Source organism: Mauremys mutica, chromosome 25 (genome assembly GCF_020497125.1).
Source record: "Mauremys mutica isolate MM-2020 ecotype Southern chromosome 25, ASM2049712v1, whole genome shotgun sequence".
NCBI classification, from domain to species: domain Eukaryota; kingdom Metazoa; phylum Chordata; order Testudines; family Geoemydidae; genus Mauremys; species Mauremys mutica.
In genome coordinates, this window is record NC_059096.1 from 2,131,406 (window position 1) to 2,153,759 (window position 22,354).

The window sequence follows — 22,354 nt, forward strand, 5'->3', positions numbered from 1 at the left end:
AGAGGTATCTGCTATTTTCTTGTAGTAATAAGAAATGTATCATCATCCCACCTTCTTCCCTCTCTGGCCGTTCTTAATATGTGACCTGTGTCACCACTGGTTAGCTATAGAGGCTTTCAGACACACAGTATCTTGGCAAACACTTCAAAGAGGTCAAGAATCCAAGTCCCAAGATATTTCAAATTCAAGATACTTTATCGGTGTTTCAAGCCAGACAAAGGGTTATCGAAGAGTGATTGAGGTAGAAGCCTCAGGTCTGGGTCCCTGGTTGCTGTAGCAAGTATCTGGAAGCTGCTGGGGTTTATCTTCTGTCCATTTGTCAGCATCGCTGATGGTGGCAGGGTGTTAAACTGTGAGATGCTCTTCCTATCAACTCGCTCCTTTCCCTGCGGGCCAAGCACAGGTTCTCCTCATTGCATTTTAATGGGAAGTTTTTTATCATTTCTGATCATTGGAGGAAATATCGTTTTTGTCGACTCCGGAGTAGAAAAGCGACTCTGTTTCAATTTCTCCTCTGTCAAATTGGTTGCACAGTTGTTCCTGTCTGGGTTTGCGCTGTGCTGCAGGGAATGCAAGGGAGAAACAAATGTTTTCACAGAAAGTCAGGAAAGAAATGGAGTGACATAAGGAACTTGGTGCAGGCGGGAGGAGAGGCAGAGGAGAAGGCTCTTGCATACGGATTGGGGGATTGTTTTGGGAACTTGGGGCCAGAAGGGAAACCAATGCTACATGAAGAGAAGGGAGCCAAGAAAGTCGTCACCCCTTCCTACACCCCAGCCCAGAGCCTGCACCCAAACTCCGTCCCAAAGCCTGCACTCCTCACCCCCTCCTGCACTCTAATCCCCAGCCCAAGACCTGCACCCCAGACCTCCCCCCCAACCCCCCTCCCAGAGCCTTAGGCAAGTGGGGGTGGAGGTGGGGGGGGGGGTTCTGGGCACCACCAAAATTTCTACAAACCTGCCCCCCATGTATGTGTCTGGGGAGTGTGTGTGTGGGGGGGCTGCTCTGGGGGAGCTGCCTGAGGGTGCACAGGGACGTTCCTAGGGGTCTGAACAGGCCTCAGCTTCTAGCCCAGACCTCCCGCCCCTCCCCCCTTCGCAGGCTCCTCCCTCACCTGCATGACCTCATCCAGGTGGGCACCTCCCCCTTGCCTTAGGGACACACCCTCCCCAGCCTTCCGCCCCCCTGACCGCCATCCCCGACGTCCAATCGCCTCCCAGCTCCCCAGCCAATAGCCAATCCGCGTCCGGCCCGCGTGCCCGGCCCGCCCTCTGCTCACGAGGCGGCCAATGGGGAGGCGGTCAACCGAGCCAGGTGGCGGCAGAGCCCCCGCCCCTGCCGGAGTGAGGGAAGGGCGGCCGGGCCAATGGATGGGCGGCGCTGCGCGGGCGGTGCCTGTGTCCATGGGGACCGCAGGGGAGGGGGCGGGGCTGGGCTGCGGGCTCTGCTCCGCCCGCCTTTTGTTCGCTGGGTGCGAGCGGGGCGGGCGCCAGTGCCGGGCAGCAGCGGGCGGAGCAGGGAGCGCGGCGCAGGTGAGGCTCGCGCGCGGGGTTCGGGGGGCTCAGGGCGGCGCCTCTCCCGGGTCAGCGCCGGTCCGGTCCGGTCCTGGGGCGGTTCCGTCCCCCGCGGGGCGCAGCGGCCCCTGCTCCGAGCCCCGCCCCGGCTCTCGGCGCTGCCCCTGTCCGGGTGGCCAACCCCCAGCCCCTCGGAGGGGCCGCGCCCAGGGGGCTCCGCAGCCGCGCCCAGGGGGCTCCGGCGGGGTCTGGCACTAGCAGAGGTGGTGCAAGGGGGGGGCCGCGGTCCGGGCAGGTGCGCACCCTCCCCGGCTGGGCCAGGCGCCTCTCGGGGGCCGCTAGCGAGCAGCCTTGTGACCCTTCCCGGGCGGGGATCCTCCCTGGCCGGAGATTCACGTCTCCAGCGTACTGGTGAATAAACACCCCGGTCACTGGTGAGCGGAGCAGCTAACTGCTGAAGGCGGACAACGTGGGGGACAGTCTGTAATGAGCCCCGACCGCGGACACGCTCCCCCGTCTCACGGGCGGGGGCCTTGCTTCCCTGCTGGGACCCCAGGCTCGCAGGTTACGTGCAGGGGGAAGTTGTTTTTCAAGGGGGAATTGGAGCCTGATGGAATCTGGAGAATGAGGAGCCTTTTATCTGCGTAGCCCTGTGCAGTGGCTCCAGAAATCTGCCCTGTGCACGAAAGCGAAAAGGCAGCCTGCTGCTTGTTACCGACAAGTGGCGTAAACTGGAGTTGTCTTGGGTGTTCAGACTTAATTAGCTGTTTTATAATTCAGGAAATCTTGGTAAACAGGCAATGCAGCTTGAGTTACTCTTGAATGGCAAATTACAAAAATCACTGAGCAAGATGTTCTGCAAATCCACTTCAACCGGTCCTTGAAATTAGACCTTTTTTTAAAGCTCATAATGGGGGTTTCCTGCTCTCCTGCTTGAGTCTTGCTGTGGCTGTTGATTCCCTGGGAGCAAGTTCGCAAATTGTCTCCTTGCCTGGCCTTTGGGTGCGAGTACAGTCACTGCTCCCCTGATTGTTATGGGAGGGAGGATGTGAGAGTGTTCGCTCAGCGCTCCATATGCAACATAAAATGGCAATTTCTTTCTGAGGCATGGACAACATGCACTTAAAATCATCCCTCTGTATAATTGACAGGGGTGTGGGTCAACATGCAACCAGCTTTCAGGATGAAGTTGCACTGTGGCTGCTTATAAGTGTTTGACATATTCACTTTCTGAGGTGGTTGTAACCCTGTTCATGTATTTATTATAAAATGATCCCAGCATGCTTTCTTGGTTAGCATGCAGTGATTCTGTGACTGATGTGTTGTTTCTTGCAAAACACAATAAATGGTGCAGGCAGGGTTTGGGCATTCGGCTCCCAACGCTTTGAGACCTTTTAAAGGAAGACCCTGTACAAGTGAACGGGGTTGACTTTTTTAAATTAAATTGCCTGATTGAAGTCCCTGCAGTCACACGGCTTGTAGTGGTAGAGACTTGATTTGCAAGCAAGTTGACACGTAGATTGCAGGTTAAAATTGTTTGCCAGGCGGTTGGCAACGTAGCCTTGGCCTATGCTTGAAAAATCTATTGGCATATCTAGGCAGGTTGAGACCTGAAAAAACCACACCCCAGTGCAGATACTGTACAGCTATGTGGATGGAAATAGTTATGGGAGGAGGTGGTCCTCCACTGACAGCAAAACTCCTTCAAGGAGGCTGTGTCTACACTGCGGGGCTATGCCGCCATAGCTATGCTGGTCTAGTCTCCTTGGTGTGCACGCATCCTCGGTGTCCCGTGTTGGTTTTCAGAGCGCATGCCTGCTTGTTGTCTGCAGCATGGTGATTGCACAGCCTTTGTCACACCCTTCAAAGCTGAGTTTGGGCCCTTATTAATAGCTTCCTACCAAATTCACTGTCCATTTTGGTAAATTTCACAGTAAGTTTTAAAATCCATGGTTTCAGAGAGTTAAATTTTACATTTCATGGTGTTGTCACAAAGCATGGCTATGTTTTAAAAAAAATATAAACATGTAAAGCCCTTAAGGCAGTGTTTCTCAAACTGGGGGTCCCAACCCAAAAGGAGGCCACAAGGCTATTATGGGAGGGGGGTTGCAATATTGTCACCCTTTCTTCTGTGCTGCCTTCAGAGCTGGGTGGCCAAACAATGACAGCTTCTGGCTGGGAGCCCAGTTCTGAAGGCAGCGCTGCTGCCAGTAGCAGCAGCACAGAGGTAAAGGTAGAAATACAGTAACCCCCTTTTTCCCCCCCCCCCCAATAGCCAGGTTTCACAGGGGAGACCAGATTTCATGGTCTGTGACACATTTTTCACAGCTGTGAATTTGGTAGGGCCCTATTTATAAGAGCTTGAGCCTGTTCGTTACACTCTGCAGCATGTTGAGGTAAAGTAACTTTAGAGTCTGAAATCTTGTGTGTTCTCATCTTATTGCCGGGAACTGTCCTTAAGTGAGAGGGAGTTAGTAGTTGAGTGTGGAAGTATGCAGGACTTTGAGTGTGAGGATAAAGAGTGAAGGAATACACCCAAATCTCATATCTGAGTTGAAAGTAAAAATGGAGGATGCCAGTCTGCAAAAGGAAGGAATCCATGATGCATGTTCAGTCTGCCATGCTTTGGGGGAACCCTGGCACTGGTAGAGGAGAGGGTGTTCTAATTGCATTAGCTAAATGATTAGCTTAATTAATTAGGTTTGCAGCAAAGATGAAAGGACAGTGCCAAAGTGTTGCTGGGAGTTGCCTGGGGAAAAAAAGCTCTTGTATAAGGAACCTGAAAAGAGAATCTCAGTAGAAAATTGCTGCCATAAAATCAGTGTGAACATGTATGTGTAAACGCCCTAATGTACTTTGCTCTCAGCAGGGAGGGTGCATATTTAACTATATGGTAAATACAGTGAGAGCTGCGTGAAGGGGAGTCCCCGCAGCGTGCTTGGTGCTGTCCATAACAACAGAATATAGACCTGATTGTGCATTGTAAAAGTCTGAGGCCTTGTCTGCTCTTGAAATGCTACAGTTGTGCTGCTATAGTTCCTCAGTGTGAGGACTCGCAGGAGGAGTTCTCCCATCCATGTAGTTAATCCACCTCTGGGGGTGGTGGGCTAGGTTGTTGTCTACATGAGGGGTTAGGCTGGTTTACCTGCATTTTTCAGGGGTGTGGATTTTTCACACCACACCTGGCCTCAGACTGTTCTATTGATGTGAAGTAACTGAACGCAAAGCATTGTCTCTGTACTTTCTATCCTGGGCTGATGTACACCCCAGTGCGGAAAACTGACCCGAGTATCAGGCGTGGAAAAAGTGGTTACTGATGGGAATCTTGAAGTAGGTGTGATGCTGTACCATTGATTTAAACCCTCTATTCTTGGAGAATGTTGTAGCAAAGCCTGCTTAGAACCGAACTGCATAAAATACAAGACACATGTGAAAGATGAGCCTTCTTGTGCTTGTGGTTTTCTTGGGTAGAAATTAAAAGTTTAGGAAGAGCAAAAGAAAGAAATAACATCTTTTCACAATAATACCAAATGCTCTGAAATCGGTCAGTGTCCCAGTGTTCTGCAGAGTATTTAAGATGCCCTTGTCTTCCAGGCCAATAAATATGCTCAGTATGAAGCCTGGCAATGCTGAAAATGTGCTGTTTATTTCCAGGATCTCCGTGTCCATGTTCTGAATTCTCAGGGAGGGCGGTGTTCACCTGAGGTGTATCCCCAGCAGGCAGAACAGCATATTCCTTCACCGGGTGGAGGACAGGATTGTGAGAGTTTTGAAAGAGGAGAGGAGGCACTTAAGTGTGTTCAGTTGCTGGGGCTGTCTTGGGAACCTTCTGAAATGAGTCATGCTGATCTCTGCCTGAAGGGAAACAAAGTGCCCCCTTGTGTGTTAGCTCCATGGGTCTCTAAAAATATGTTGGGGGTGACGTCAGTGAGCACTCTGAGCTCGTGGGTCAGGTGTTAGTGCATTCAGGGCGACTTTTGAGTCGAGCATTAACAACTCTGGCTGTGTCAGTCCCAGTTACAAAGCAAAGAATGTCAGTTTGAAACGTGAAGTAGCAGGTTGTGTGTCTTGCCCACGCTGCACCTGCTTGTGCGCCTGATTAAAGTAGACATGTTCTTGCAGGGAACTAGTGAGCTCCAGAAGGCAGGGTAGTGACTCCTGGGTTCTGTTCAGTTCTAATATAGACTCTCTATGTGACCTTGGGTGAGTCACTCCATGCATCTGATGAAGTGGGCTCTAGCCCACGAAAGCTTATGCCAAAATAAATTTGTTAGTCTCTAAGGTGCCACAAGGACTCCTCATTGTTCTTTTTTCTTCCCCTGTGTCTGTTACCCCATCTGCAAAATGGGGATACTGATGCTCAGCCGCCTTTTCTGGAGCACTGTAAGAGCTTCATCAAACCACTGTGTCTTATCCCCAGGCGCACCAGTACTGGGGCCGGCGAGGTTAAAGAAGGGCAGAGGGACTAAGGAGATGTTAGGGGCATGATCCTACTCACGTGTTCTGTACTTGAATCCCCTTGAAAGTCCCACAAGCAAACACGTGTTTGCAAACTGGAGTTCCCCCGACACCCTGTAGTAGCTACAGATGCCTGCAAGCCCTTGAGTTCCTATGGTGTGTGCCCCCAGCAGTAGCAGGCTCTCCGGACAATGCGTGACCCTTTCCTATTCAAATACTTGGACCTGTAGCAAGTCAAATCTGACCCTCATTTCTCCTGCCTTTCTAACCACAAAACAAAGGTTCTCTCCTGCCAGCCGCTGTAGCGGGTGGATCTCTGCACCTAGACGGGCTTTGTGCCGTGTATTAACTTTTCCATCCCCTGCCAACACAGGATCCCTTCCACATGCAGTTGAATGAAGCTGTTCAGTGTTTCTCTGCACCATCTTTCTCTGAAATCCTTCCCTTCCTAGGGGCACTGCCTCTGGATTGGCATTGGTGCTAAAGCTGAAGTCGTTTTGTCTATGTGCACGTGACATAAGCTCTTCTTGAAACAAAACCTTTGCTTAAGCTATGAAGACTCCACAGTGCTGCTACTTGTAGCTAATTCCTGCATTGCAGTGTTAAGAGCAGGTTGTAGATCCAGCAAACCCACCACTGCGCCTTGGCGCAACTGGCACCCTGCTTCTCTGGTATTTGTGCTACTAGTTCACCTAGAGTAGTGAACCCACAGCACGCACAGTCCTTCCACTGGCTAGTGAAAGCCCCACATCCCAGCTTGGAGGTGAAGTTCAGAACCCAGCAATGATGCTGTTTGATTCTTTTACCATTGGAGACGGTAGCTCTGAGGGCATAAAATGGCCAAGTTATAGTCTGACTCTGCTGTAATGAACCAAAAAAAGAAGTCTGTCTCCAGCAGTCCTGCTGTCCAGCCTTTATTTCTTGATGAAATACTGGAGTGAAGAAGTGCTAACACCAAGTAGTCATCTGGGCACTCTCACTTACCCTTGGGATTGGAGAATCTCTAGCTCTCTGTTCCCATGTGTTTTAAGAGATGTGAGAATTTCCAGGGGGATTTAAAAGCAACAATCTTCTCCTCCTCAGTGATTGGATGGAGACTCTGCTTTCCAGCTGTGTTCCTAAATGGGGTTTGCACGCTGTGGTGGTCCCTGCTGTTTGTAGTAGAGGCAGAAGACTCCAATAGATCCGTTCATTCTCCGATAATGAATTTGGAGAGGTTTAAAGGTCCATTTTCATGTCCTTTGTTAATGTTTGTTGAAGTAGGCTATAAAAGTACAGAATACCCAATTAAACTGTCTTTGTACATCCTAAATCTGTAACTATTCATCAGCTTGGAAGGGTTCCATAAAATGTCATGGAAATACCCATTGTACTGCAAATTTGGTTTAAGTGGGTTTGGCCATTATAGGAATGCAAAAACTTGTTGTTTAAAATGGCTTTTTTTTTTGCTTTGCAACTTCACAATTGTCTTACTTTTTTAGGTGGCTGCGAACAAATTGCTTGGGCCACTTTGGGGGGAAACTAGTTTAAAAAAAGCAAGTTGAATTAGGGCATGTAGGAAAGTGGGTCCCATTAACCTCCCCCTCTCAGGCTTGCCAGAGAGTCTCTGCAAAACAGCCACTGCGCAGCAGCCACTTTAGAACAATAGAATTTTATCTTCTATTGTCTCAGGGACCCATGAGTGATGGGCGTATCCTCCCCAAGTCTGTTTCTTTCAAACAGGGCTATCAAAATAAACTCAGTATGTCTACACGGCCCTTGCAGGGAGCCTCCCAGCCCGGGGGAGGGGGAGGGGGGGACAGGGACAGGGACAGGGACGGGAGCGCTCCAAGAATAGCTGTGTAGACAGTGCCTTGAAATTGCAGCTCAGGCTCTGAAGCTCACCCCTTTCCCTAGGCTTCAGAGCCCAGGCTCCAGCCTGAGCCGCAACTTCAAAATCCTGTCTCCCCGGTGTTTTCAGTGTGCTGGTGAGAGCCCTGCTAGCCCGAGTCTGCTGACCCAGGCTCGATGGCTTCCAGGGGCTCCATAGAGAGACCCTAGTGAACAGTCAGGATTGACGAGGCCAGTGCTTAACCTCTCGGTGCTCTCCACCAGCAGGCCTCCAGAGGGGGGCTGCGTGGCTATTGAAAACCTAACGGAGCAACTTGCTGGGTGGGGGGGTTGGTGCCCTGGATAACGGTGTCTGGAAGAACAGGCAACCTCATGAGAACAGAGGAGTGAAAGCCCCCAGTGTCACTGCAGACCAGGGCCATGCCAGTGGTGAAGTGGGGAGAGTTTTAAGAGTTGCAGTTCTGTGTGTCGTCCCCTCCCTGCTGGGTGGTGGTAAAAAGGATTTTAAAGCAGACCTATTAAACATGACGACATCTCTCCAAAGTAACCTGTGCCATAAGCCCACTAAAGCAAGCCCAGGCCTGTCTCGGAGGAGCAATCCTGCACGGCTGAGGAAAAAGGCCACTTCCTTCAGAACTGAGGGGAGCGGAAACCCATTGATAGCATCGCTGTGTGGCTTAAATCGTGACTTGGGCATGACCAACCCTGCTGGTGCAGAGCTGCATTTCCGGGCGCAAAAAAGCAGCTTTGGGGGGAACGCTTGGAGTAAGTTGAACACCTCCCAGATCCATGGCCACTCCACACGGTTGAGAGGTTACACCTGTCTCAAGTTACAGCTTCCCCAGTGCTCAGCTTCCAGTTGGGAAGGTCAGTTGCTTCTACTGCCTCTGAAGCTGAGTCTCCTTCCTTAGAGCTGCAGACCTTGAACAACTTCCTGTCTAATCCCAGGCAGTATTTATCCTTGGTAATGCTCAGTGCAGCCCTAACGGCGTTAGCTGCTCTCCCCACAAATCCATGATCGGGTTCAGGAGCTGGGCTCAGCAAGGGTTTAATGATTGTGAGACTTTTCCAACTTTGAGTTTGGTCCTGTTGCTTCTGTAGTTTATCTCTAAGCCTGTGTTCTTCGTGTGCAGTGTAGGATTTGGCTTTTGACTACACTTCATCTCTGGATCGGTTTCAGAAAACACTTGGGTCCTTCCCTAGCACTTTTATCAGCGCTCTTAAAGCACTCTGCAAAGGAGATAGGGAAACCGATGTCTTTTCTACATTAAAAAAAAAATAGTTGCACAGATTTAAGTGTCCACACAGTTGTTTGCATCAGTTTTGTTTCTGTTGCGCTTCAATCTCTTCCTGATTGAGGTCAGCCAAACCAAAAGAAGTCACTCTTAAACCAGACGTGTCCACACAGGGGTTAGTGGTGGTGTAACAAAACTTAACTCCCTCCCCCCTTACATTAATCTAGTGCAACTTTCTTCCCCAAGACAAGCCCACAAGTGTGGTGCCCAAGAGGTGTCAGGATTGGAAATAGAATTTGTCTTCTGACTCCCAGTCTAGTGCCTGATCCACAAGGCCGTTCTGCTTTTCACCGTTAGTCCAGGTGCACTCATTGTGGATCTGATTAGAGACCTTTGACTCCCTCCTCCATGTCTGAGAAGAATTGTGGCTGTTTCAGAACACTGGCAGCCCTTCTGTAGTTTCATGGGGCCAGTAGCTCTTCGCCAAGTTCCTAGCTGTCACTTCCCCCATCCAGCGTGACACACATAGCAGGTGGTTTGGAGGAGCAGTTGGAGTTGATGATTATGTGGGGTAGCAGGAGTATTGTATCTGCATGTAGAAAAACTGGCAAAGGAATCCTCAAAACCTGACAGAAGCAGCTTTAAAAGTGTGTGCTGTTTGCACAGTGGCAATTGCCAAAACCAAGTGCAAAATATTTCAGGAACTTGGAACCCTGGGGATGTGGAGTAAAACCAGTGTGGCAGGGCTGCAGTCAAGAGGGGATGAGTTGCTTGTTGTTCCTTTAAGCAATGTCCACACTAGGAAAAAAGCGAGTGTTTTAACATGTTACCTAACATGTCGTCAAACACGTGTGAAATCCCAATGTGGACAAGGCAAGGTCATAGTTTAACATGTGTTAGCTGGTCGTGGTAAGTCCTAGCGGGGAAGCGTCCCTGGTGAATAGCGAAGATCTGGCTTGGCTAGACTGGGTTTCCTTGCTGGTTCTTGGCAGTAATGGCGGAGAGGAATTCTATAGAAACTGTTTGTGCTCTCGCAAAGGGAGGTGCTTTCTTTACTGACAAATTAAAAAAGAAGTCTGTCCCGCTTCGCTGCAGTGATTGCTCCTTCCTGACCCTGGTGTAGCGTATAACCAAAAAGCACATTGCAGGTAGCTGCAAGTCCTGGCTCTGACTGTTTTACTGATCTCATCTAAAGATGTAAATGTTTTCAGGCATGAGCTTGCCTGGTCTAATTAGCTTGTCAAACGTCAGTTGAATGTCACATTAATTTTGGAATCTGAAAGTGCTGGGGAAATGTTTCAGGTTAGGCACGTAAGCTGGTAGCTGGAATAGAATTAGGTTTTGTATGATTCTTCTCATTCTCAGAGTACCTGAAAGTGCTTTGCAGTAAGGCATAAGCTGTGGTAGTGAAGGGTGCAGGTAGTCAGCAGTCGTACATGATGAAACAGGAAGTTGTTGGACTTCTCTTCTCCACTCTCTCACGTGCTTGTTGTGGCTCTGGGGAGACACGGACCCGCCTTCCCAAAGTGCTTTGGGATCTGTGGATGGAAAGCACAGGCACTAAGTGCTTAGTAGACAAGGGCATTAGGACCCATTTAGTGAGGGAACAGCATTAGCTGGGTGGTGGGGGTTATCAGCCTCTCTCCTGGAAGAGTGCTCCTAATGTATCTTCTAACCTGCAGAGCTGTTTCAGAAAGACCAGAGATCTGATTTTCTGTTGTAAGTTCTTTCTCCACGGTCTAGGTTTTTGCCTCATGCCCGTCACCTTAGTATCTGAAGATCTCTGGGGCAGGGATCACCAATGACCAATCTGTAAAGCATCAGTGGTGCTGCATAAATAGCCTTGGTTGAAACTGGTTCCATGATTTTGTCCTAGGATGATCTAGTGCTCCCCACTGAACCATACTGGTACTACAGGTGTTTACAGAATAAAACGCGCTTGTGTCTGCATAGCAGGAATTTTCTTTTCAGCACTCAGACCTCTTTTGAAACAAACACGTAAGTGACAACTGCAGTTCTAGCTTTGATGTTTAATACGCAGCCTAGGAATATTGCTGTGCTCTTGTCTGAAATCTCTTTGACAAACAGACCTCCCACTTCTCTTGTGTAGGAATAATGTATATTTCATAACCAGCTATGCTGGGGAAACAGTTGTCAGACACAAAGATGTTTCTAATTAGATGGAGGTTTGAAATATCTTTCTAAATCTGCCATCCCTGATTAGTTTTTCTGCAGATTCTGTCAGGCCTTTAGGCATTTCATAATGCTTCAGTCGCTTTGTTCTGAAATCATTTCTACAGAAAGGGCAGGGGGCGTGGCATTCCATCTGAAACTCTTAATACAGACGCTGTTGTCTACAGATGCGTTTGCATCATTAGCCCCAGTGCACTGAAAGTTTTGGCTTCTCAGTACTTAAACCAAATGTGTCTCAAGGTTCTTGTCAGGATGTTGAGTGAGAGACTTTGGTTTCTGCCCACTCCTGAGGCAGAACGGGACAGCCAGGTGAAAGTGATCTGGGTTGCTAGATGTTTTTGGTATATTCTGCACCTGGCTGACCAAAGCCGCTATCCATGAACAGCTGTAAAAATAAATACAACCGACATCCATACTTCACAGTGGGCCTGGGATGTTGTGGCAGCATGGCCCTGTTGGGTGTGTGGAGGAAAATACTGGTCTAGGAGCTGAAACTAGAACCCAGGTTCTTCTGTGTCTGCTGTGACCATTGGCAAGTTGCTTCAATTCTGCCTCAGTTTCCCAACTTTGCCTTCTCCTTGTGAAGAGCCTTGAGCTCTCTGGATGAAAAATATTGCTGCTGTTCTGCAGCAGACCGTGGCAAGGATGGGAGACCGTTTCCAGCTCCAGAAAGATAATTCTCTCTCCAGCTACACGATGAAATTGGAAAGGGTGAACTCTGTTCAAGTTTTTTTCCAGTGCACTGAAGACAGATGAGACTTGTTAACAGATGAGTGTGGCTGTTCTGAATTCTTTGAAGGCTCATTTGGTTTTGGAAAAAGCTAAAATTCCTAACTAGGATCCACATATGTCAGTTGCATCATTTTGCTAGCAAACTTGTGGTGTAAGAAGCATTCCCCTGCCCCTCTTTGGTGAAGCGTGCCTAGCTGGCAGAGGGGAGATGGGGGGTCGAAGGGGGCAGCTGTATAGCTTTCTGCGGGTGTCACATCTGTCTGCGGCTGCTATATCGGGAATGTGGAGCCATGCTGCCTTTAGACAGACTGTTGCTTTGTGGCATTGACTTATTTAGCCATATCACTGCATGAAGTGCATTTGCTTAGCTGGTGGTAAAAAGACCTTTGGCCACTTTAAACAACCTCCTATAATCACTCTGACGGGCAGGCGGGGCACTAGTGGCAAACCATTAACTTGCTCGGACAGGCTGGGGCTGACTGGTGTTGGTTGTAATTTCTTATGAAACATCTGAACTCTGCAGATGTAATGCGGTTGCATGTAGAAATGAAACAGCCCCCAAATCCTTTTGTTTTCCCCTCTTGAATTCTTTTCTTGGCTGTAAAATGGGGACTGTGCTGCAGAAATACTGTATTTTTCTCGCCATTATCCAAGCTGGAAATAGCACGCGAGTGCCTCAAAACCTAAATTTAAAGCCTGCAATTATTGTGTTCTTAGGGAGCTATTTGTTCGTAGCTTTTTAAAAGTAATAAAATCTATCTTCTCCAGATGGAGTTATTGTGATTAATTGTATTGTTTTGGAGTCATGGGCAGCTCAAGCAAGCATGCCAGAATCTCCTATTCATGGGCAAATGGCAAGTTCTCTCATCTGTCCCACTGATATTTCCAACAAGAACAAACTGTCATTAATGAGAGAATGGCGCATCTAGGGTTTCTGTTCCTGACACTTGATGTTGGTTTCCTGAAATGAAAGTGTGACAGTTGTGGCAATTCTCTCTGCAATATCCTTGAAAAGCCTTATTGAATTAAGTTTAAATATCTTTGTATTAAATGCAAAGGTTTTGTATTATTGGGGGCGCCTGGCTGGCGAAAGGGCTGTAGCGAACAATGTGGCAGACTAGAATGGTCTTTGGGGACAATATATGTGAAGTGGATTTACTGGGAAATGTCTAGGGGGAGGTGAATGAAATCCCCGCCCCCTCCTCCCAAGCCTTTTGAAGCTCCCCTCTGAGGAAGGGGCCAGTGTCTACCGATTACCTGTCTTTTGGCATCTGAAGCTCAAGGCTCAGGCTGTGTAGCGGAAAGCCTAATGCATGCATGGGGGTGCTTGTTCTGAGCTTGTAAGCACAGAAGAACCCTGTGGTGGGGTTTGAAGGACAGACCTCTACCAGAGCCCCTGCAGAGTTGCGGGGTGATCTCTGGTACGTTTATTAGCCTGTCTGTAGATTCTTTTATTGGGTTTGATGTGCTTTCGCTGATGTTTTCACCTTCAGAATAAATGTGCTTGCTTAGAGCTGTGTGGTAACTCACAGCTGCGGGCCATTAGGCTGTTCAGAGCCTGCGAATAGTGAACAAAGTGCAGATGCTGGCCTGGTTAGACAGTCTGGCTTGCTGGGGAGATCAGTGTTGGTGGGAAACTGTACAGCCAGGAGAAACCTCTGGTCAGCAGTGAGAGAGACGGTTTCTGCCTGAGAGAGGTGATGGCCGGGTGTCCTTGCTGGACCACAGAGGGAGAATGTTTTGTCACCGTGTAGGGCAACTGCACCTCTGTTAATGCCAGCTGAGACCTACTAAGATGCAGCCTTGTGACCTTAATGACCTAGAGAAATACACTCTCCAAGGCGCCTGTCCCAGGTTTGTAGAGTCTGTCAGCCCATGGTATCCAGCTCTGAGCCAAGTGCTGGTGCTTGTTTCCTTCTGATAAAACTCACTGGTGACAGCTGAGTGCAGCTACTGCTGATTTTTTCCAGGAAACGTGAATGGTGAGAAGGAAGCTGAGCCTCATGCTGTATCGCCGATAGTGATTTCCTGCACCAGAAGGTGCGTCCCCATGAGAAGCCCCAGCTTCTCCTGCCAACGAGAGAACGTCCTCGGACGCAGAAAGGGTTGCTATTAAATTTTAAAAGCAAATGCCTTTCCTGTTGAGGAGCACAGATGGCTCCTTCCGATCCTATACAAGGAGCAGCGCTGAGTGTGGCTTCGAGGAGGCCGTGGGAAATGCCAGGTCTATTGTGCATCTAGGGGTAATCCCTGGGGGATACAGCCTTATGGTGCTCTGTGCAAATGGAGGAAGAGACGACCCCTGCCCCAAAGAGCTGTCTGCCACATCTTGGGGGGATGGGGAGCACTTGCACGCTAGGCGATTGAGGGGTTGACAGGAACACGCTTCGTTAGTGGCATCTTTATTTTTAATTGCCTTTGTTTTAAGCCCCTGCCTAAAACTTGCCCCTTCAGTATGTGTTTGAATGAATCCTAGCCATGTTATGTTTCTGTATACCACTAACCTCGTCTGTTTCGTTTCAACCCTTGCCTTGTGCTATTAAATATCTAACCCTAGCCTTTCTGTGCTGCTCTGCAGAGAAGGAAGATGGGCTTGTGCTTAAGGGTCTGGACTGGGACTCTAGAGCTCTGATTTCATTTCCTGCCTCTGCCAAACCCTCCCTATATATGCTTGGGCAAATTGTTTAATCTCTGTCTGTTCCCTGACTCTGCAATGGGGTAGATCTTTCCTCTGTCTATTTCTGTTCCTTGGGGCCAGGACTCTATTCTGTGTCTGTGCAGCACCTAGCACACTGGGGTGCTGAACTTAGCATCTTTTGGTGTTTCCACAGGACAGTTCTGCAGGTCTCCAGACTTTGATGTACCTAGAATATATTTGTATGGGGGCTCTAGTGGAGGCAGCATTTCTGATACTTAGATCTTGTCCCCACTACAGCTTTCAGCTGAGCGTGGCTGGCTCTAAATCCAGCTGTGTCCCTGGCCACCTCGAGACTAGGAGTTGGTGGCCTAACCTGGCGCATGGTTGTCTTTCTGCAGCTGGTCTGACATGCTTCTTTCCACCGCTGTGTAGATGGACAGCCCCTCCCTCCTTGTGCTTGGGTAACTGCTTTGGCTGATACTCTCGCCAGCTCTCTGTGGCAGGAGAGGACATGATGCCAGCAACACATGGGGCAGCTCTGTGTCCTGCTGGGCATTCGACACGTACTGAGGCACTATTGGCCAGCCACAGTTTCCCAGAAAGCACCGGTACAGCACTTTTAGCAGCGTAGTAGGTGTGGAGGCACAAACATGGTTCATCTGTTCTTGTGCAACAGAAGCTGTGGTGTGCATCACCAGAACTCCTTGTAACTGGGGCAGATGAGTGTTGCAAGTGTCTTACGTAGACAGCTGAAGTGGGAACAGCCTCGAACATCACACCATGGTGTAACGAAGACGTGGTGCTTTTCCTCCTGGGGTGTCATGTCTGCTCCCAGGGTTCAGGCGGTGCTGCTCCTCTATGCCTAGTCTCTCTGCTTAAATGCTGAAGGTTGGGCCCCATATTTGTTTTCAGGGATGTTGGGAAGTCCCCGAGCACAGCTGACTGGCTGGTTTGTGTCCAGGGATTCTCTCCAGCTTTGTTAATATAAACCGATTTCTTTCCCAAACATCTTGTTAATGGGAAAGCAGGTCAGGAGGGTGGGGAAAGGGCTTAAGACAGAAGCATACACATTTAATGTAATTTTGCCTCTAGTTATTCTGATGTAGTAATTATCAGAGCCTGTGGATTTTGCTCTTAATTGTGCACGCATGCCCCATTATTAAAACAAACGAGACTAGTCCCTGTTAACCTTGGGGAGGGTGATGCTGCTGTCGAAGTGAAGATGCAGTAATGGGGTGGCATCAGGGTTCTTAACCTGGAAAGAGAGAGTGTGGGGCAGAGGGAAATAGAGGGAAGGGGAGTGGCTTCCCTTTCTTTACACATCTAACAGCAAAAATATATTAGCAAAGCTTCCGAGAGCCCACGGGGTGCGACAGGTTTGGCCTGCGAGGGCGGTGGAATAGTTGTGATTCAAAAGTGGAAACTTCTGCAGTGACCTCTTTCCGTCAAATGGTTGGTAAGCAGCTAAGAGAAGGGTGTGGGAGGGTTCTGTGTGTGGTTCTCAAAGAACATGTGCGTGCTGCTGGTGTGCCAGTCACCTTGGTGCTCTGTAAAATTGCTAGAGTCCTTGAACCTTCCCACTGGGGAAAGAACTTGCATTTCTTTCTGCTCACAGGGCAGAGTGGAATCAGGTTCGCGGCTGGGTTCTAACCAGCTCCCTGTGGGATTGGTCTAAAGATTGCCCTGATATAGTATTGGGGATGAATGCAGCTGACCTGCATGAGTGCCACATAGGAGTTGGCATTAATCATGATTGTCCATTGTCCCCTGGTACAGCAGTACTTAGCGCAAGTCGTATGCAGGCCAAGAGGCCTGGTTTGACTGGTGCCCCAGTCAGCTGTGATTGCAGGAGCACTTTCCTTGATGCATGGGAGATGCTGCTGAGTGTGTAGACCAGCCACGTTAGCAACGGTGCCCCACCCAGTGTTGCCAGGAGTCCCTGCCTTCCAAGCAGTGGGGGCAGGAAAGAACATGCATAACACTCCACCCTCCCCCAGCTGGGGTGGAGCAGGGAGAGGAGCTGTAAAGTGGAGTTTCTCAGCCACTCAAGGATGGACCATGGGCGGGTGTTCCATCATTACAGCGCTGCACGGATCTGGGTATCGCACCTTATTACTGTGTGGCTCCCTGACTCTCCATTTCCGGATAAACCGGGGGAGTAGCACATAGGGGAAGGGAGGTGACTTTTACCTCTGCCTATGGCATTGGTGAGACCGCTACTGGAATGCTGCGTCCAGTTCTGTGGTCCATGTTTTATAGGATGCTGATGGAGAGGCTGCTGAAAAGAGCCACAAAAATGATTTGAGGCCTAGAGAAAATGCCTTCCAGTGAGACTTGAAGAGCTCAGTCCGCTTAGCTGATCAAAAAGGTGATTTAGATTAATAGAAGTGCCTTCATGGGGAGAGAACACCAGGTAGTAATGGGGTCTCTAATCTAGCGAAGAAAGGTAGAACGAGAACTGATGGCTGGAAGTTGAAGTCAGTTAGAAATTGGGCACAAATTTTTCAGTGCAGGTGATTAATCATTGGAACAAACGGCCAAGGGCAGTGCTGGGTTCTTAATCTCTGGATGCCTTTCTAGAAAAGGCTTTAGCCAAACACAAATTAACACGTTATTGTGCTCAGTAACGGAGGGGAAATATAATGTCCTCTGAAAAACGAGCCCTCCGTCTTGGATCATTTAATGGTCCTTCTGGCTTTGGCATCTCTGAAATGTCTCTTCATGGCTGAGTTATTCACTGCTTCTGAGGCTTAATCCAATGGAAAATATCAGCATGAGACACAATAGAACAGGCCGATCGGCTGCTTGTGTTGAGCGTGCCCACGTGTACATATGGCAGTGAGATAATGCACTGAGCTGCATGCTGTCTGGCAGATGCTAGCTCGCTGCCCTTCCCTTGTGTGGGGCTTTTGCTTCAGTGTGGCAGAAAGCAGAACAACTTGCCGGAGGTAAGGAAGACATGCAAACAGCTACCGCGGTGGTGGCCCAATGAATGGTTATTTCAGCTCGCCATTTGCTGTGTACCTACAATAACCAAACTTCAGCATAAGACCTAATGGAGATGGGTGTGTCTCAAACAGCTTCCAAGAGGGTTGTATACTCCACTTGCTGGGGGAAGATAATTGTAATGACCAGCACTGCATATTCTTACAAGGGGAGAGTTGTGGAAGCTGTTAACACAGGCGAGTCTCATCTTACGCTGGGATAACGTTCCGTTGTCAGTGCGTAAAGCGAAAATCGCGTATAGTCAAAATTACATTGAGTGTAATGGCAGGCGGAATCGCCCGCACTACAGGTACAGTATTGAAATTGTTGTTTTTCTCTCTTTTGCTGACCGCGCAAAGCTGAGTTCACATATGTTAAATGCATGTAAGATGAGACTCGCCTGTACATAACCCCTTGTCATCGTATGACAGGAGGTGCTGAAATATTACAACCTGGACTAGACTTGTGTGTGGGGGTTGTCCATAACTATTAACTTGGGTGAAGCCAAGGCACTTCCAGGGTTTGAAGCATGCACTCATCTCTTGCATCTGTTCTTGTGAGCTCCACTGATGGAGAGCTGCAACCAAGCAAAACAGGTAACTGCAGAGAAAGGCGCAGTTTGGAGGGTGGCTCTTGGTTTCAGCTGCGATTTGTGTGAAGGAATGCATGAGAAATGCACACACCACTGTGTGCATGAGGGAGGATGCTTTGTAGTAACCTTCTATCAACAGTCTTGGAAATGACCTTTGCCTCCCAGTGATGGCATTTAAAAAATACCATTTTGTAATAACCTCCCCCAGTCAGCTGACCCGTCTCCAAAGGCCCCTTCCCCTCTTTCTGAGCAACTTGGAATGACGTTATCCAAGAGCCTGTTGATCGTTGTTCATCTGCCTGACATGGGAAGCTGGGGGAAGGTTCCAGTACAGTATGAACATGCCAGGAGAACAGAGGAATTCATTTCCTTTGTTTGTGTGGATGATCAGGACAGAGCTAGCAGAGTGGGGGTTGTGGGGAGAGGGAGTGAATCACGTTGTGCTATTTCAGCTTCCTTTAAAAAGATCACTGCTCCTGTAACACACAAGTCTTCTCATTAAAGATCCCTCCGTTCCCTTTGAATGCCTCCACTTTCCTTCCCTGTAAAGCCTCCACTGAAATGATTTAAACTACCGAAGGTCTGACTCTTTATATATGTAGTGCTTTTATTTTTCATTGATGCTGATGGAATCTTGAAAAGCTGCTTTCTCTCTCTCTCCCATCCTTGTTTCTCCGTCTGGGAAGGGACCCCTTTCATACCCTCAGCAACTAGTCTTCTTTAGGGCACTGCATTTGCCGTGCTTTCTATCCGAGCTTCATTAGCTGTAAATATTGCAGCCTTTTTTTTTTTTTTTTAAAAGGAGGAAAAGCAGTTTTGTTCTGCTCCTGAAGTTACCCAATCTCTGCCTTAGAGGGTGGCATAGGAAGGTGTGGACAGGGAATGGATGTGCTTCGTGACCCGCCCACCTCCACCCCACAAAGCAATATGGACTCCAGTCAGACCTTGTAGATCACCTTAACTTACACAGTGCTTTAGGGCCAGAGTGTTAAAAGTACTTAGGTCCCTGGGCCCTTCTAAAAATTCCATCAGCGCTCATGGGAGTTGGGCCTGTGGTGGGATAACACCCATGGGAGTTGGGCACCTAGGCACTTTTAAAACCCCCACTAGGCACCTGTCTGCATCTTTAGGCACCTATCTACAGCCCATAGACACTTACCTCCCTCTGAGGGGTGTGGAGAGATTGTGTTAAGTGCTGTTCCAGGGCCACAGATGCTGTCATGAGATCCCAAAGATTTCCTGGCTTCTGTACCTCGCAGAAAGGATTTGACTGGTGCTCCAGTGGGGTTGCTTTACATGCTTTTGGGACATCTTCAAGGCCAAATTGTATCCCTGATTATTTGCTGCAAAGTTAGGAGGAAGTCATGTTCATTGCAGGACAAAATGTCCTGCTTTTAATCCCCTGTTGTGGTTGGTATCTTGATTGCTCCCCCTGTGTGTGAATGCATAGGCCTTTTTGCTGTCTTCCATGCTAAAGAAGCCCTGCTGGAGCCCTCTCCCATTGCTGTGGGCTGAGGAAGGGGATGCCAGGCCAGGCCACATGAAGTCAGAAATGCTGGAGGAGGGGCTCATGGATTCAGGACTGCCCTGAGTCAATCCATGGCATTGTGATGGGCAGAGTGGGTGGTGCCCCCAAATGGGAATGGATTCAGTGTTGTGTGTCTGTAAGGTCACAGACAGGCTGGGATCAGGGCTCAAGACATTGGTTTTTGTCTAATACTTTCACTGTTGTGTGAGGGGAGGAGATAATGAGGTGTGATAGACTCTTCTGACCTCTGGGGCGGACAGATCACCTCCAGGAAGCGTAGTGTGAATTGGACATGTGCAGCCCTCTGCAGGTTGGGACTTGGGCTATGACGTGAACATGGAGAGAAAAGGGAAAAGCCCTTCTCCTTCCCTTAGGTGTGGCACTGTTCCTGGGTGCTCTAGAGACCAGCACTTCTCTGCTGCTTTCTCTCTTCCCTGCTTTCTGTACCTTAAGTTTCAGAGGGGCAGCTGTGTTAGTCTGTATCCGCAAAAAGAACAGGAGTCCTTGTGGCACCTTAGAGACTAACACATTTATTTGGGCATGAGCATATATCACACTGGTAGATGTGCCGGTGACAGCCACACCATCTGGGACTCGTTCACCTGCACATCTACCAATGTGATATAGGCCATCATGTGCCAGCAATGCCCCTCTGCCATGTACATTGGCCAGATCGGACAGTCTCCATGCAAAAGAATAAATGGACACATCTGACTTCAGGAATCCTAACCTTCAAAAACCAGTAGGAGAACACTTCAGTCTCTCTGGTTGCTCAAGAATTAGACCTCAGAGTGGCAATTCTTCAACAAAAAAAAACTTCAAAACCAGACTCCAATGTGAAGCTGCAGAACTGGAATTAATTTGCAAACTGGATACCATCAGATTAAGCCTGAATAAAGACTGGGAGTGGTTGGGTCATTACAAAACCTAAACTTAATTTCCCCAATACTGATTTCTCCCTGCTGTTACTCACACCTTCTTGTCAACTGTCTGTAATGGGCCACTCTCTTACCACTTCAAAAGTTATTTTTCCTCCTTTGGTATCCCGTTGTTAATTGATTTATCTCGTTAGACTGACCTCACACTTGGTAAAGCACCACCATCCTTTCATGTATTTATACCTGCTCCTGTATTTTTCACTCCATGCAGCTGATGAAGTGGGCTTTAGCCCACGAAAGCTTATGCCCAAATAAATTTGTTAGTCTCTAAGGTGCCACGAGGACTCCTCCTTGTACCTGAAGTATTATCTGATTTCCTGGTGGGAGGATTTGAGATCACCTGCCTTAGAATCTGTGCCTCTTGCTACATGTGTTTGTCAAACTGCCTTAAATGCCTCTTTTAAAGGCCTGAGTAACTAATTACATTCCTTCAGGCTCATCCCACTTGCACAGAGCTGTGAACAATGCGATTCCTGAATGGGGAGAGCAACAGCCCTTCTGACCTTTTGTTCTCTCCCGGAAAATGGAGGGGCTGCTTTGTGTGCAGAATAGGTAGTTGAGACTGCTTCCTCCCTCGCTCATCTGTAGGGGAGAGCAGCTCAGCTCCCTTTGGGTTTGTTCTCTGTGTAGATGAAACCCTGAAAACTCCCAAGTGTGGGGAAATGGGGGGTCTCCCCCATCTTACCCACAGGTGTGTTTAAAGTCACTGGCCTGCCTCCACAGGGAGAATCCTCGGTGTTAACACCTTTAGTTTGAAATCTTCTAAAAATTCTAAGCACAAGGTAAGATTTCTAACGTGTAACTAGACTGTGTAACCCTTAAACACTGCGGCTCTTCAGCCTCCAAGCTGAGAGGATGCTTAGCAGGTTTCGCTGTGTTGTCCAAGGGGTTAATGTAATATCCCTGAGCTTCATTTAACCTATTTTAGTGGTTAGATAGTGCTCTGGTAAGCCCTGTGTTCTTAGTCTCAAATCCTTTTAACTGGAGCTGGCAGTTCTGGCTTTCAGCATTGGCCTGGGATTTGAAAGGAGGTGGGGTAGGATGCAGTCACGCACTCCAGCATGGGGGCAGTGTCCTCTTGTTGGGCCTTGATATGCATAGCTGCTCCCCCCTCCTCCCCCCCCCATGTGAAGCTGGCGCTCAGTGAAGTGTCACGACCAGGAGCTGAGCATCTCTGGGGATAGGTTGTTTTTTTTTTTAATGCAACAATATTTACGGCTTCCCTGCTGCTTTTTTGGGGGTTGCTCAACGGTAAATCAGTTTAAAGCTGGAACTCTAATAAAGATTCTGCTGCCTGCTCGACACAAAGAAGGGCAAGTTTATCTCAGGGAGCAAAAGGAAAGGGCTAGACGCAGGCATTCGAGCTGCAAATAGATGCATATTTATTGGAGACTTCCTTGTCAGACGTTATCTGTGCAAAGATGAAGCTGTCTGGATGCAGATCAAATAACTTTGGAGATATGAGGCTTCTAGTCTCTCTCTTCCCAGCTGTAGCTTCCTCTGCTCCTTGTCAGAATTCTTAACTCCTTGACTCCGGGATTGTAGTAGGAAAGAATTAAACCTTTTTTTAAGAAAATCCGTTGCTCTGGGGGAGTGGATGGCTAAACCATCTGGCCTGACCTGATTCTTGGTTCTGTTTTGACGCTTTTGTGCCCTTAAATTAACTTTTCACATCTAGTGTCATGTCCTCCCAACATGCGCATGCAGTTGG

General features: G+C 48.7%; 1 protein-coding gene across 1 annotated transcript in view; it reads left to right on the top strand.

Annotated features, from left to right (window-relative positions):
- The first annotated feature begins 1,446 nt into the window (after positions 1–1,446).
- The window catches only part of LOC123356428 (junction plakoglobin), a 49,141-nt gene continuing 28,233 nt past the window's right edge, over positions 1,447–22,354 (top strand). Inside the window, exon 1 of the mRNA XM_044999679.1 lies at positions 1,447–1,532. The gene's annotated coding sequence lies outside the window, so the exon portion shown is untranslated. The remainder of the gene's footprint in view (positions 1,533–22,354) is intronic.